Genomic DNA, 14,662 nt, shown 5'->3' with positions numbered 1-14,662 from the left:
GAACTTGTTTGCGCAGCAACCGCCGACATAATGTAGCTGAGGCGGAATAAGAGGAACCAGCCCGCATTCGCCGAGGCAGATGGAAAACCGACTAAAAACCATCCACAGACTGGCCGGCTCACCGGACCTCGACCCAAGTCCGCCGGGCGATTTCGTGCCGGGGACCAGGCGCTCCTTCCAACTCCGGAAAGCCGTGCGTTCCGACCACCTTACTGGCAGGGTCTGGATGCCTGCTTGTTACCACTCTACTGGTCGATGTCGGAACCCACGTCTTGCCACATAAGTAACCTCCCTATCATCCACGTACTTCTTCCCGCGGATTGTACCTTTCCATAGGCAAAACAGACGGAAGTCGGAAGGTGCGATATCTGAGTTGTAGAGTGAATGGGAAAGAACAGTCCAATGAGGTTTTGTGAGCTCTTCACAGGTGCGCAGACTTCTGTAAGGTCTTGTGTTGTTATGGAGAAGGAGCAACGAACACTCTGAAGCCGTTTCTTCTATTTCTGAGTACATTTATTATTTTTATTTATTTTATTTATATATTTTCTGCACCGCGCGGAGTTAGCCGTGCGGCCTGGGACGCTTCAGTCATGGACTGAGCGGCTGGTCCCGGTGGAGGTCCGAGTCCTCGCTCGGGCATGGGTGTGTGTGTTTGACCTTAACAGTTAAGTCCCATAAGATTTCACACACATTTGTACATTTTTTGAACATATATTTTCTTTCATTTATAAACGACCTGCCACTTCGTGACGAAGACAGTTCGTACTTTCACAATGCGAAATATACATGTACAGAATGTGAAACTTATTTATTATTTATTATTGTTAATAATATTGCAGCTTTAAATACTTATTGGCCTAAAAGTAATTAAGAAACAAAAATCTTAAAACTAATGATTTATGTATACAAGACAAGGTCTCCCATAAGTCCAACCCCTCGTCCAAGTCGTGGGAGATGGGCAACGGCACAAAGTAGGGGATTGCCTTTAGGGGCGATGTACAGCGGGGACTTCGTGTGCCCCAGGACCGCTACGGTAGCTGAGAAGGCCCTATGGGAACCCTGAAACTTGACGGCTAACGGGGCTCTGGTGAAGCTGCGATAGGCCTAGCAAGCCAGTAGTGGATAAATCAACTGCTTTTAAAAAGGGAACATGCCTCGGATCACGGAACGAATTTAAAGGAAACCGACCAAGCAATGGAAAAGGATTACGAGATGGTTTACGACTGGGCACCTTAAACGTAAGGACTCTAACTGGGAAGTTAGAGGAAATTGTAGAAATGATGGAAAGGAGGAAATTGGACATCTTGGGACTTGCTGAGACTAGGTGGGGAGGAGTTGGTGAAAAACCACTAAGTAAAGGATGTAAACTGTACTGGATAGGGAATGAGAGGGGAAGAAATGGAGTGGCAATAGTGGTCAGAGACGGTCTGCAGGAGGAGGTGGAAGGTATCAATGATCGAATGATAAAAGCCAGAGTACGGGTGAAAGGAAAAAGCATTGAAATCATCCAATCATATGCCCCACAGGTGGGGTGTACAAAAAAGGAGAAGGAGGAATTTGAAGATGACATGCAAAAGCAGCTAAATGGAGGAAATCAGATTATAATAGGGGACCTCAATGCACATGTTGGCACAGACAGGAAAGGATTCGAGGAGATAATGGGACCAAAGGGCTGGGGGAACCGAAATAGAGAAGGAAAATTGTTGCTGGAATTCTGCAAGAGGAATGGGCTGGCGATCGCAAATTCCTGGTACAAGAAGAGGAGTAGTCACAAAATAACTTGGTACAGTGGGGACTGGTCCCAAACTTCAGTAGTAGACTATGTACTAGTGGATAGGCAGATGATGAGCAGCCTCACAGATGTTAAGGTCATACCATCTGAGGCCTTAGACAGTGACCATCGGCTGTTGGTAGCCACCCTGAGAGAGAAAAAAGATAGGAGGGCAACAGATATACAGGAGAAAAGGTTGAAGACATGGATGCTGAAAGAGGATGAACGGAGGACGCAGTACCAGACACTGATCAGGAAGAAGCTGCCAAAGGAAGATCAGAGAACAGTGGAAGAAGAATGGGGCGATATTAAGAGGGCTCTAGTTGAGGCAGCTGAGACTGTGTGCGGAAGAACTAGCACAAAGAGGAGAAGTAGGGAAACCCCATGGTGGAACAACATATGTAAAGAGGCAGTACTTCGAAAGAACAAAGCCTTCAGAGAATGGTTCCAGACCCGAACAGAGGAAGCTAGGGTAAAATATAAGGAAAGCAAGAAAGCGGCACAGACCATAGTAAGGGCGGAGAAGAAGAAGTGGATGGAAAAATGGACAAGAATGTTAGAAGAGGACAGTGAAGGGAAAAAAAGTACTTTACACCATGGTAAGAAATAAGAGGAACGACAGAAGCGAAGCGAGTGCCTGAGGATCATGGATAATAATGGAAGAGTTGTGGAGGAAATGCATGAGCTCAAAACGATTTGGAAGGAGTACTTTGAAGATCTGTTGAATGCTGCCAAGCGGGTAACTAACAGCGATGGAGAGCCTAAGGCAGCAGACGATTATAATAGTGGGGAAATTGATGATCTAACTTGGAATGAAGTGGAAGAAGCCATAAAAAGGATGAAAGGGGGCAAGGCACCAGGTTGGGACGAAGTAACAGTGGATATGATACGAGCAGCAGGAGAAATAGGAACCCAGTGGCTATACAGAGTGCTGAGGGTGGTGTGGAAGGAGAACAGAATTCCTGAGGATTGGAAGAAAGGAATTATAGTCCCGATCTTCAAGAAAGGGGATAAAAGGAGATGTGAGAACTACAGAGGAATCACCCTGCTATGCCACTGTGGAAAAATCTATGAAAAGATGCTGGAGAAGAGAATAAGAAGCAGTATTGAAAGTAGACTGCAAGAGGAGCAGTACGGTTTCAGACCGGGAAGATCAACAACGGACCTCATATTTGCGGTAAGGCAACTGCAGGAAAGGCACTATGAGTACGGGAAGGACTTAATCATGGCCTTTTTAGATATTGAGAAGGAGTATGACAGTATCTGTAGGGACAAGCTCTGGGATATGCTGAACGCAAAAGGGATAGATGAAGAGATAACACGGAAAGTCAGAAAAATGTATGAGGGAAGTGAGAGTTGTGTGAAAGTGGGGAGGGAACGTACTGCATGGTTCAAGCTGGAAAATGGGCTGCAACAGGGAAGTGCACTTTCGCCTTTATTGTTTATTATTGTTATGGATGAAATCCTACAGCAAGTATCAGATGCAATTGGAGATCATAAAATGAAAGCAGTGCTTTTTGCCGATGACCTGATGTTATGGGGAAATTGTGTGAAGGAGGTGCAAGAGCAGTTAGATGCATGGGAGGCAACGGCAGCACAATATGGAATGCATTTCTCTGCAAAGAAAAGTAAAATAATCGTCACAACAAGGAAGAAGAATAGGCCAAATGTGGATATAACTTGTGGAGGGGAAAAACTACAAGTGGTAGAGAACTTCAAGTACCTGGGAAGCGTGATTGAAAGTAAGGGGGGAAACGCAATGGAAATAAATGAAAGGTGCAGAAAAGCAGGGCAGTTCTACAAATGCATTAGGGGGCTTATTTGGAGCAAGGAGGTGCCACAGAAATCCAAGGGATTTATATACCGAACCTACTTTGTCCCCATATTGACATACGGAAGTGAGACATGGGTAATGCACAAAAGCGACAAAAGTAGAATACAGGCTAGTGAAATGAAGTTCCAGAGGAGCAGGTTGGGTGTAACAAGACGAGACAGATTGCGAAATTTGTATGTGAGGGAAAGACTAAAGGAGGAACCAGTACAGGACAGGATAGAAAAATCAAGACTGCAGTGGTATGGACACATGAAGAGAATGGATGAGGGAAGAATTCCAAAGAGGATGTTTGATCTGCAACTGGAGGGGAAGAGGCCCAGAGGGAGACCAAGAGATAGATGGGTGAAGGGAGTGAAGGAATGTGTGATGAGAAGAGGAGAGAACTGGACGAAGGTGGAAGAGGGGGAATGGTGGAAAGACAGAACACGATGGAGAGGCTTGTGTTCCCGACAGACCCAGCCAGTGGCTGGAAACTGTCCAAGATGATGATGATGAGAAGAGGTTTTGACATAACTTCAAGACGTTTTATAAATTCGGAAAAATGTTTCTAAAATAAACGGGCTTTTTGCATGTAAGATCGATAAATGAAAGATAATAAACATTTATGAAGACAACCAATCTAAATATGAATTATAACCATACTATTAGGAAGAATAAAAACAGAAGATAAGAAAGATTGTAGTGGAAGAATGTCCCTTCACCAAGTGTTTACGACGGCATGTTGGAATTCTTCGTCAAGTCACCGACCGCCACTCACAGCTCTTCATCTACATCTAACATCTGCTCTAGATTTCCTAGTAACCAAGCCCTAAAATTTTCATCTATTCTGGATCTGGAACACTGCGACTGTCTTGCTAAAGGTTTCAGGAAGTACTGCAACCAATCGCAGTTTTTTCTTCAATTTTTATTTATTCATGACCGGTTTCGAATCGCCGGGCGATTCATCATCAGACGGTACGATTTAGTTTGGAGTATTGGGGGGGGGGGGGGGGGATCGTGCCACAAGAATAAAACCAATGCACGACCCCCCACAATACTCCAAACTAAATCGTACCGTCTGATGATGAATCGCCAGGCGATTCGAAACCGGTCATTAATAAATAAAAATTGAAGAAAAAACGGCGATTGGTTGCAGTAATTTCCGAAACGTTTAACTAAACCCTAACACGGCGGTCTTTCTAAGAACTCTACCAGGACAAGACACAAGCGTTAAAAAGATACAAGAACTGCTGACTAAAAGTATTGACCCAGCGAAAGACAAAATCAGAATAAATAAAGTAAAACCCAGTAGAAACTCAGTGATAGTGGAGGTGGCTACAGAGGAAGACAAGGAGAAATTGTTAAAGAATCCCAAACTGAACTCGGTGGTCAAGTGTGAACCACCGAGAAAAAGAAACCCACTGGTCATCTTATACGATGTACCATCAACAATGACGAACGAAGAATTGTACCAAAGCATAAAAGACCAAAATTTTGATCAAATGACTGAAAACGAATTTAAGGATTCTTTCAAGTTAAGATTTAAAACGGGACCTCGTGACCGTGACGTTGTGCATCACGTCGCCGAGGTAACAGCACCAATGTGGAAGCAAATCATGACAATGGGCAGACTATATATTGGCTTCCATGCCATCAATATTAGGGACTACCTTGTGGTACCTCGTTGCCACAATTGTGGAGACCTGGACCATATTCTAAGGCATTGCACCAGGGGGTCGGCTTGCTCCAGGTGCGGTGAAGATGGTCACACACGTAAAGAATGTAAAGCTGCAAGCGTATACATTCCTTGCAAAAGACGAGGGAAGAAAAGCTGCGGAGCCTCAGGACGAAATTGCCCTACATACCGCATGTTAGAGCAAAGACTCATATCTAGAACTGACTATGGCTGAGTACGTAAAACAGAACAGGATGCCAAAGCGGAAATCCCCTAGCAAAAGGAGGAGGGATGCCATTAGGGCAAGTAGATTCAAAGAATTCATAAAGTCTCTTTTGAGGGATCCGATACTTGAAACAGTTGATAAAAGCATCCAAACAGATCCACCAAAAATAGATAAATGTATCCAGACAGAAACTACTCCCATGGCTACTCCCTCCTCTCTCAGCAGGGAAGTGAAGCCGACTAAACATCTGCAACGGCAAAGGCATCCTGGGCCTGAGGTCTCAGCAAATGATAGTAATCAGAAAATAGAAAAGCCTGTGCAAGAGAGCACAATAACAAGCTCTCTAGAGACCCCAGTGGTTAGATTACCACCAATAGATCCGGTTCGGATATATCATAACTTAGAGTTCACCATGCAACTGGCGAGATTGGAGCAGCCGGCTACCTTGACCACTGCCTTACGACATGTGGTCCGTGTAGGGCACGAATATGGAAGAAGAGTCACCTTCTCGGTAATGGAGGCTGTAGATAGAATACAGCTTAAGTCAGTGAATCTCCCCACTGACTTCGGAGCCCTGCGAGACTTACTAAAGAAAGTGTTCGAGAGACGTGGAGAAAAGTTTGACCTAAACGACATTTACGAACAGTCAGTTCTGGCTAATGGACGTATCACGTATGACTGGAACAAGACTTGGCCGGATGACCACATACATGCATACTTTCCGTAGATGACGAAAATCACCATTGGCCAACTTAACACACACAACAGTCGACTTGTAATGCAGGAGCTGCGAAAGGAAGTGGAGGAGAGGAGGCTGGATGTGCTCTGTCTACAGGAGCCGTACTCCCTGGACGGAAAGATTACATTCACAGCCGCCACGTGGCAGGTAATCAGCCAAGGAGATAATCCTTAAGCGGCAATAATTATCACGAACAAAGCCCTGAAAGTGACCACATTATCACAGTTCACCAATAGTCACTGCAACGTCGTGGAGCTGCTATCTCCCCGTGAATCGATCATATTAATCAACATGTACTTTCAGTACGGAGACAACATTGAAACGCATCTCGACCATCTGACAACAGTAGCCACGGCGTTGCGGGGACGAAGGATGATAATTACGGCTGACATAAATGCAAAATCCTCCCTGTGGCACAGCGGCACAAGGGACACCAATGGAGAGAAAGTAGAGGACTTTATTATGGCATCACAACTAGTGATAGCCAACAAACCTGGTAATCCTCCAACCTATGCGGCGGGAGGAGGACCGGGTACGAATATTGATATAACCCTAGCCACCCCCAATGTAATTAATACAATACAAGAGTGGAAAGTGGAAGAAAACGCCACTACAAGTGACCATAATTTAATTACATTCATTGTAGGTGGAAGGGGGTCCTGCTGGGCCACGGGGTGGGAGATGCAGTTTAATTACAGAAGGGCTGATTGGGAACGACTAGCCAGGGAGTGCGTCATTCCTGCCTTGCCAGAGGGTGAAGCAGACTTTGACATTGACGTAAACGACCGAGCAGAAGAACTGACCAATGCTATAACCAGCGCGGTGAATGCTGCCGTACCAACCAGGAGGAGGGCCATTGCAGCCTCTCCATCGCCATGGTCGCCCGAATTAGAGAATATGCGCCGGTCTGTTAGAAGGCTGAGAAGGTATAACCAGCGCAGTGTCGTCTGGCCAGAACGGCAAAGATGGCTGATGCAGTATCGGGAGGCTAAACTTCGTTTTCAGAAAGAACTCCAGGCTGTTAGGATACAAAGCTGGGAAAATTTCGTCCAGAGCCAATTGGCATTGGACCCCTGGGGTACACCGTATAAATTAGTACGAGAAAAGATCCGCTCTCCACTGGAATTATCAACAGTCAGGCATGGGGACAGGATGACGGAATCCTGGCAGGAAACTGCTGAGGTCCTCCTCCGGTCCCTGCTGCCTGACGATAGCGCGGATGGGGAATCTGTTCAGCAACAACAACTAAGACGAGACAATCTTAATGAATACATCAACAATACGGCAGTCTACCCTTTCTCGGAGGAAGAGGTGGCTGCCCACATAAAATCACTTAAAAGAGGCAAAGCTCCCGGGCCAGACGGCATTGTAGCTGAGGTGGTGCAGTTCCTAGCTCCCCAGCTAACTGCACCACTCACTCACTCATATAATGAGTGTCTGATACAGCAAAAAATTCCAAGGGTGTGGAAGTCCGCAAACGTAGTCATCATTCGGAAAGGACCAGATAAAGATCCTACAAACGTAAAATCCTATAGACCAATCTGTCTAATCAACATACTAGGGAAAATATTAGAAAAGCTACTTGCTGACAGACTGGCTGCACATAGAGTGCTGCGTGGGGTGAGCGACAGGCAATTCGGCTTCAGGCCTGGGCGATCGACATCTGATGCGATCGCCCTGGCTGCTGAGGTTTGTGGCTCTACCCCACATAAGTACGTGGTGGGCATTATGGTTGACATCAGTGGCGCCTTCGACAACCTGTGGTGGCCTTCGCTCTTCTCCTGCTTGCGGGAGAAGGAGTGTCCAGGGACGCTATATGGTTGTCTGAGGAGCTATTGTGAGGAAAGGGAGGTCTGGCTATCATCCTCTAGCAAGAGAATTGGAAAAGTTATAACAAAGGGTTGTCCTCAGGGTTCCGTGCTAGGGCCCCTATTTTGGGACATCCATATGGAGCCTTTGTTAGACACACTACAACAAAGTGAAGAAGTGCTAGAGGTGATAGCCTATGCGGATGACCTCCTCCTGCTGGTCGGCGGCCGTAGCCGCGAAGACATTGAACCTAAAACAGAGAGTGCTTTAAACAAGCTACAACTATGGTGCCAAAACACCAAAATGACGGTGTCACCAAGTAAGTCCACCTACTTACTATTGAAGGGACAACTAATCCGCAACCCAAATGTACGAATCAACCGCTCGCCGATTCTTCGGAGACGTGACGCACGATATTTGGGCATCATCATTGATGAGAAGTGGAACTTTGGGAAGCACATTGAAACCGTAACCCAGAAAGCCCTACAAACACTGAATAACCTCATATCAATAGGACACAGAAGATTTCACCTTCCACCACATCTGATAAAACTTTATCACAACAGTATATTAACATCGATAGTGGGTTATGGCTCGGGGATCTGGGCACACAGGCTCACGAGGGTGGTGCCCGCCATGACAGTGAGAAGGGTTCAAAGGAGCATGATTCTAAGATCGGTAGGTGCTTATAGAACAACACCAGGGGGAGCACTACTAGTCTTAATGGGGCTTTGCCCCTTGGACATTAAAATTAGGGAGCAAGCTGCATGGTTCTGGATTAAAAAGGGAAATATAACAAAAATAGAGGAGATCTTAGGTATTGGGGCAAGGGACAAGGGCGAAATTCGGCAAAGAGGAGTACAATTATGGCAAGAACTTTGGGATGCGGATGAAACAGGGCGAAGGACACATGAGATGATACCAAGTATTAGGGAACGGCTAAAAATGAAGCACTTTGTACCCACCAGAGGGCTAATCCATTTTCTCACTGGACATGGACCCTACCCGGCATACCTATGCCGGTTTGGGAAAAGGGCCACACCTGCGTGTGAATGTGGTGAACCGGAGGGCACTCCCGATCATGTGATTTACGAGTGCCCCCTCTTCAATGATGTTGCCTCTACATTACGGGACCAACTACCTGACCATGACACCTATAACCTAATAAGACAAGAAGACGCCTTCCATATAATAAATAAACTTGCCAACGAGGTATCACAGAAGGTGTTAAGGGAATAAATGAGGGAACAAGACTAAATAGCACCGATTATGACCAATGCTCCCTACTCCCATTCCGCCTGCGCGTGGATAGGCCGACCCTCAGTCTGGAATCCGCCACGCGCGGGATTAGGGGGGGTGAGGAATATGACTAACCCGAAATCGACAATACACTGGAGATGACGTAGATTAGAACTAGTTAGTAGGAATTAGATTAGAAATTTAGATTTTTGGATCCTGCAGCGATTTACAACCTGGCCAGCCCAGTGTCTGGGGCACGCCCATCGGGATTAGCTCGATGGGCAAGGCAATACAGTAGGTTTGTACACTGCTGACACACCTGTGACGCTGCAGGAAGTAGAATTTAGGTTTAGCTAAAAACGTAGAGATTAGAATAAATTATATAACTGCCCATTCAAACTAACTTATAGCTGTAGCTCACAACTAAATATAAAATAGAATTAGCTGCTAATTGTAACTAACAGTAGCAAGTAAGACCCACTAATCAAACAAGGAGGTGGGTTGGATGTATAATTATTGTTGATGGTAAATAAAGAAGGTTTTTTTTTTAAAAAAAAAAAAACCTATCCTGTAATAATTGTCTTCACAATATGTTGTCAGTATGTTCTTTTTTACATGAATACAGAGTTCTTGAGATTAATGCTTGTTTTAGTCTGTTGTGTTGTTTATTTTGAGGTATTTATTCATTTTCATTTACATGTCGGAATCAGGTTCGCCACTTGATTCCGTGTCGGAATCAGTGAAGTTCCATCCTGAGGCTTTCTTCTTTTCTTTGTATGTAGGCTAGTTCTCTGGCTCGGACATAAACTCTATAGGTCGTATCGGATACTTCGTCAGTGAGTGTGTTTAGCATAGTCCATTGGTCTTCGTCTCTGAGCACTGGGTGTATGGTGCCTTTGTTGAGTTCAGTACACTTCAGAGTCGATCGTTGCGCCATGAGGCTAGGCGGCGAGGTCCTGCACATCACATTTAAGTGCCTGGCCAGTCTCGTATAGAGTGCGGAAAGAACAAACATCTATATCTTTCCGTACGAGCTCTGATTTCCCTTATTTTATCCGGTGATCGTTTCTCCCTATGTAAGTCGGCGTCAACAAAATATTTTCGCATTCGGAAGAGAAATTTGGCGATTGGAATTCTGTGAGAAGATTCCTCCGCAACGAAGAATGACCTTGTTTTAATGATGTCCAGACCAAATCACGTATAATTTCAGTGACACACTTTCCCCTGTTTCTTGATTATAGAGAACGTGCAGCCCTTCTTTGAACTTTCTCGACGCACTCCGTCTATCCTATTTGCTAAGGATCCCAAAACGCGCAGCAGTATTGTAAAAGAGCACGGACAAGAATAGTGTAAGCAGTCTCCTTAATAGATCTGTTACATTTTCTAAGTATCCTGCCAATAAAAGGCAGTCTTTGGTTAGCCTTCCCTACAACATTTTCTGTGTGTTCCTCCCAATTTAAGTCGTTCGTAATTGTAATTCCTAGGTATTTAGTTGAATTTATCGTGTAACCGAAGTTTAACGGATTCCTTCCGGCACTCATGTGGATGACTTCACACTTTTCGTTATTCAGACTCAGTTATCAATTTTCGTACCACACAGATATCTTTTCTAAATCGTTTTTCAATTTGTTTCGATCTTTTGATGACTTTACTAGTCGATAAACGACAGAGTCATCTGCAAACAACCTAACACGGCTGCTGAGATTGTCTCCCAAATCGTTTGTACATATAAGGAACAGCAAAGGGCCTATTACACTATCAACCGGAATGCCAGAAATCATTTCTGTCTTATTCGATGACTTTCCGTCTGTTAGTACGAATTGTGACGTCTCTGACAGCAAATTACGAATCCAGTCTCATACCTGAGACGTTATTTCACAAGCACGAAGGAGTTTCACTAGAAGCCGCTTGTGTGGTACAATGTCAAAAGCCTTCCGAAAAACAAGAAATACGGAATCAATTTGAGATCCTTTTTCAATAGCACTCAATGGTTCTTGTTTTTCACAAGAACGATGTTTTCTAAATCCGTGTTGACTGTGTTCCAATAGACCGTTTTCTTCGAGGTAATTCATAATGTTCGAACACAATATATGTTCCAAAATCCTGCTGCGTATCGACGTTAATGATACGGGCCTGTAATTTAGTGGATTGCTCCTACTACCTTTCTTGAATATTGGTGTGACCTGTACAACTTCCCAGTCTTTGGGTATGGATCTTTCGTCGAGGGAACGGCTGTACATGATTGTTAAGTATGAAGCTATTGCATCAGCATACACTGAAAGGAACGTAATTGGTGTACAATCTGGACCAGAAGACTTGGTTTTATTAAGTGATTTTAGTTGCTTCACTACTTCGAGGACATCTAAACTATGTGATCAAAAGTATCCGGACACCTGGCAGAAAATGACTTACAAGTTCGTGGTGCCCTCCATCGGTAATGCTGGAACTCAATATGGTGTTGGCCCGGCCTTAGCCTTGACGACAGCTTCCACTCTCGCAAGCATACGTTCAATCAGGTGCTGGAAGGTTTCTTGGCGAATGACAGCCCATTCTTCACGGAGGAGAGGTATCGATGTCGGTCGGTGAGGCCTGGCACGAAGTAGGCGTTCAAAAACATCCCAAAGGCGTTCTATAGGGTTCAGGCCAGTCCGCTACAGAGATGTTATTGTCGTGTAATCACTCCGCCACAGGCGTTATGAACAGGTGCTCTATCGCGTTGAAAGAAGCAATCGCCATCCCTGAATTTCTCTTCAACAGTGCCACGCAAAACAATAGGTGCAAGCCCCCTCCATGAAAAACAAGACCACACCATAACACCACCGCCTCCGAATTTTAATGTTGGCACTACACACGCTGGCAGATGACGTTCACCGGGCATTCGCCATACTCACACCCTGCCATCGGATCGGCACATTGTGTACCGTGATTCGCCACTCCACACAACTTTTTTCCACTGTTCAGTCGTCCAATGTTTACGCTCCTTACGCCAAGCGAGGTGTCGTTTGGCATTTACTGGCATGATGTGTGGCTTATGAGCAGCCGCTCGACCATGAAATCCAAGTTTTCTCACCTCCCGCCAAACTGTCATAGTACTTGCAGTGGATCCTGATGCAGTCTGGAATTCCTGTGTGATGGTCTGGATAGACGTCTGCCTCTTAAACATTACAATCCTCTTCAACTGTCGGCGGCCTTTGTCAGTCAACAGACGAGGTCGGCCTGTACGCTTTTGTGCTGTACATGTACCTTCACGTTTCCACTTCACTGTCAGATCGGACACAGTGGATCTAGGGACGTGTAGGAGTGTGGAAATCTCGTGTACAGACGTATGACACAAGTAACACCCAGCCACCTGACCACATTCGAAGTCAGTGAGTTCCGCGAAGCGCCCCATTCTGCTCTCTCACGATGTCTAATGACTACTGAGGATGCTGATATGTAATACCTGGCAGTAGGTGGCAGCACAGTGCACCTAATATGAAAAACGCATGTTTTTAGGGGTGTCCGGATACTTTTGATCACATAGTATAGTTCTACGTTACTCGTATTGGTAGCTGTTCTTGCTTCGAAATCTGGAATATTTACTTCGACTTCTTTGGAGAAGAAAAAATACGTTGAAAGACGTGCACTTCATTCAGCATTCAGTGCTCGTATTTCATATTTCTAATCCACGCATTCTGGTATTCGGTAAAATAATAATTCAGGTAATATTAATAATTTCTATGGGTTGCCTGATTTATTTGACGATTTTTACAGCTTGTCTCACACTGATCTGTGAGAGGAGCTTAGCGCCAGAAATTTTCTTTATTTATGGGCGAGGGCAGCAGTCTTCCTAGCAGCCATGATGACTCCCCGTTTCCTACCCTTTTACCGATCGCCAGGATAGCACGTGGTGGCGTTTGAAAGTTCAGTAGTGGCCAAAGTTTCTCCTGTTCTCAGTTCCCCAAGATGCCTTACAAACTTTGTTACTGATATTTCTTCTCAATTTTAACGTCGCGAGGTCGCCTCCCTGTGAAATTCCGGCCCTATGATTGGCCAGTTCAGGTGCGCACCCGTTTTTCGCGGGCGGGCGCCAACCGCCCTCCGCGGATGGATAGTGGACAAAGGGGCAGTAGGCAGTTCCAGTGTGACCGTGCCGGAGACCGGAGGTGCCGCTTCCAGGAGATGAAGTTCGGTAAGCATGAGCGCCGACGTGCACTGTATATCGCGCCCTGCGGCCCAGAGGGGACCTGATAGGTCATTGTGAATATTTTAAACATAGCTGCACAACAACAACGGTTCCACGTAATAAAATTATAACAGCCGACCAGTTGCAATGGATAAAGAAATCTTTACCTAGGTTTCAACAAATTTAAATTTGTCTTCTTCAGAAGGTGGCAATTTTACATTAGTATGGACTGATGTATCATCGCGTTTTTACAAATGTCTGCATAGATCCATTTGTCAAAATTAAAATATAGCCCTAAAAATGGGGTTTGTCACCTAAATATAAATTAGTACATGGATGTTGCAGAGCTCACAACCCTATTTTTAGGGCTATATTTTAATTTTGACAAATGGATCTATGCAGACATTTGTAAAAACGGCGATGATACATCAGTCCATATTAATGTAAAATTGCCACCTTCTGAAGAAGACAAATTTAAATTTGTTTAAACCTAGGTAAAGATTTCTTTATCCATTGCAACTGGTCGGCTGTTATAATTTTATTATTCATTGTGAATAGTTTCGCATCTTGCGGGTTTTATTGCTTTAGTACGGGAGGCTACCTCGCGATTCACGCACAGTAGCATCTTTCTTGGTCTTTGGCTGTTTCATGGTGGTGGTCGTTGCACGCCTGCAACCCCTTCCTTTACTAAATGGGATTCTATTTGATAATACGGCGATCGTTACTAAAATTCCTTTCCTCCTGCTATCGTGGCGTGTTATGAACGTACGTTAGGGCAGGCTGCTGAACTCGAATCGTTCTTCCCCCCGCCCCCATTTGGTTGTATTATTGTTCGATTCTCAACTGTAGTATAAAGATTCCATATCGCGCGCCTGGCACGACCATTGCGCGCATGGCACCGATAACAGTAGTAATCATGTTCAACTATTTCCCATAGATAAACTGGGAAGTGTTCGCGGCTCAGTGTGAGTACGTGAGCACTAAATCCACTTGATGTGGTGGAAGTAGTGGCTTCTGTTTTGACTTGCTGGTTTAGACAAAAAATATCAAAAAATCACAGCCCCAACTGCAAGGAATAGTAACTTAAAAAAAAAAAAAAAAAAAAAAAAAAAAAAAAAAAAAAAAAACGAGCCACCGCTTTTAACGTGTTGCATTAGTTATTGGACTCCCCTCGTCATTTTTCGCATGGATACATGGACGCAGGGTCAGTAACTGGATAAGACAT

This window comes from Schistocerca serialis, chromosome 4 (assembly GCF_023864345.2).
Source record: "Schistocerca serialis cubense isolate TAMUIC-IGC-003099 chromosome 4, iqSchSeri2.2, whole genome shotgun sequence".
NCBI classification, from domain to species: Eukaryota; Metazoa; Arthropoda; class Insecta; order Orthoptera; family Acrididae; genus Schistocerca; species Schistocerca serialis.
This window is presented reverse-complemented; position numbering follows the sequence as displayed.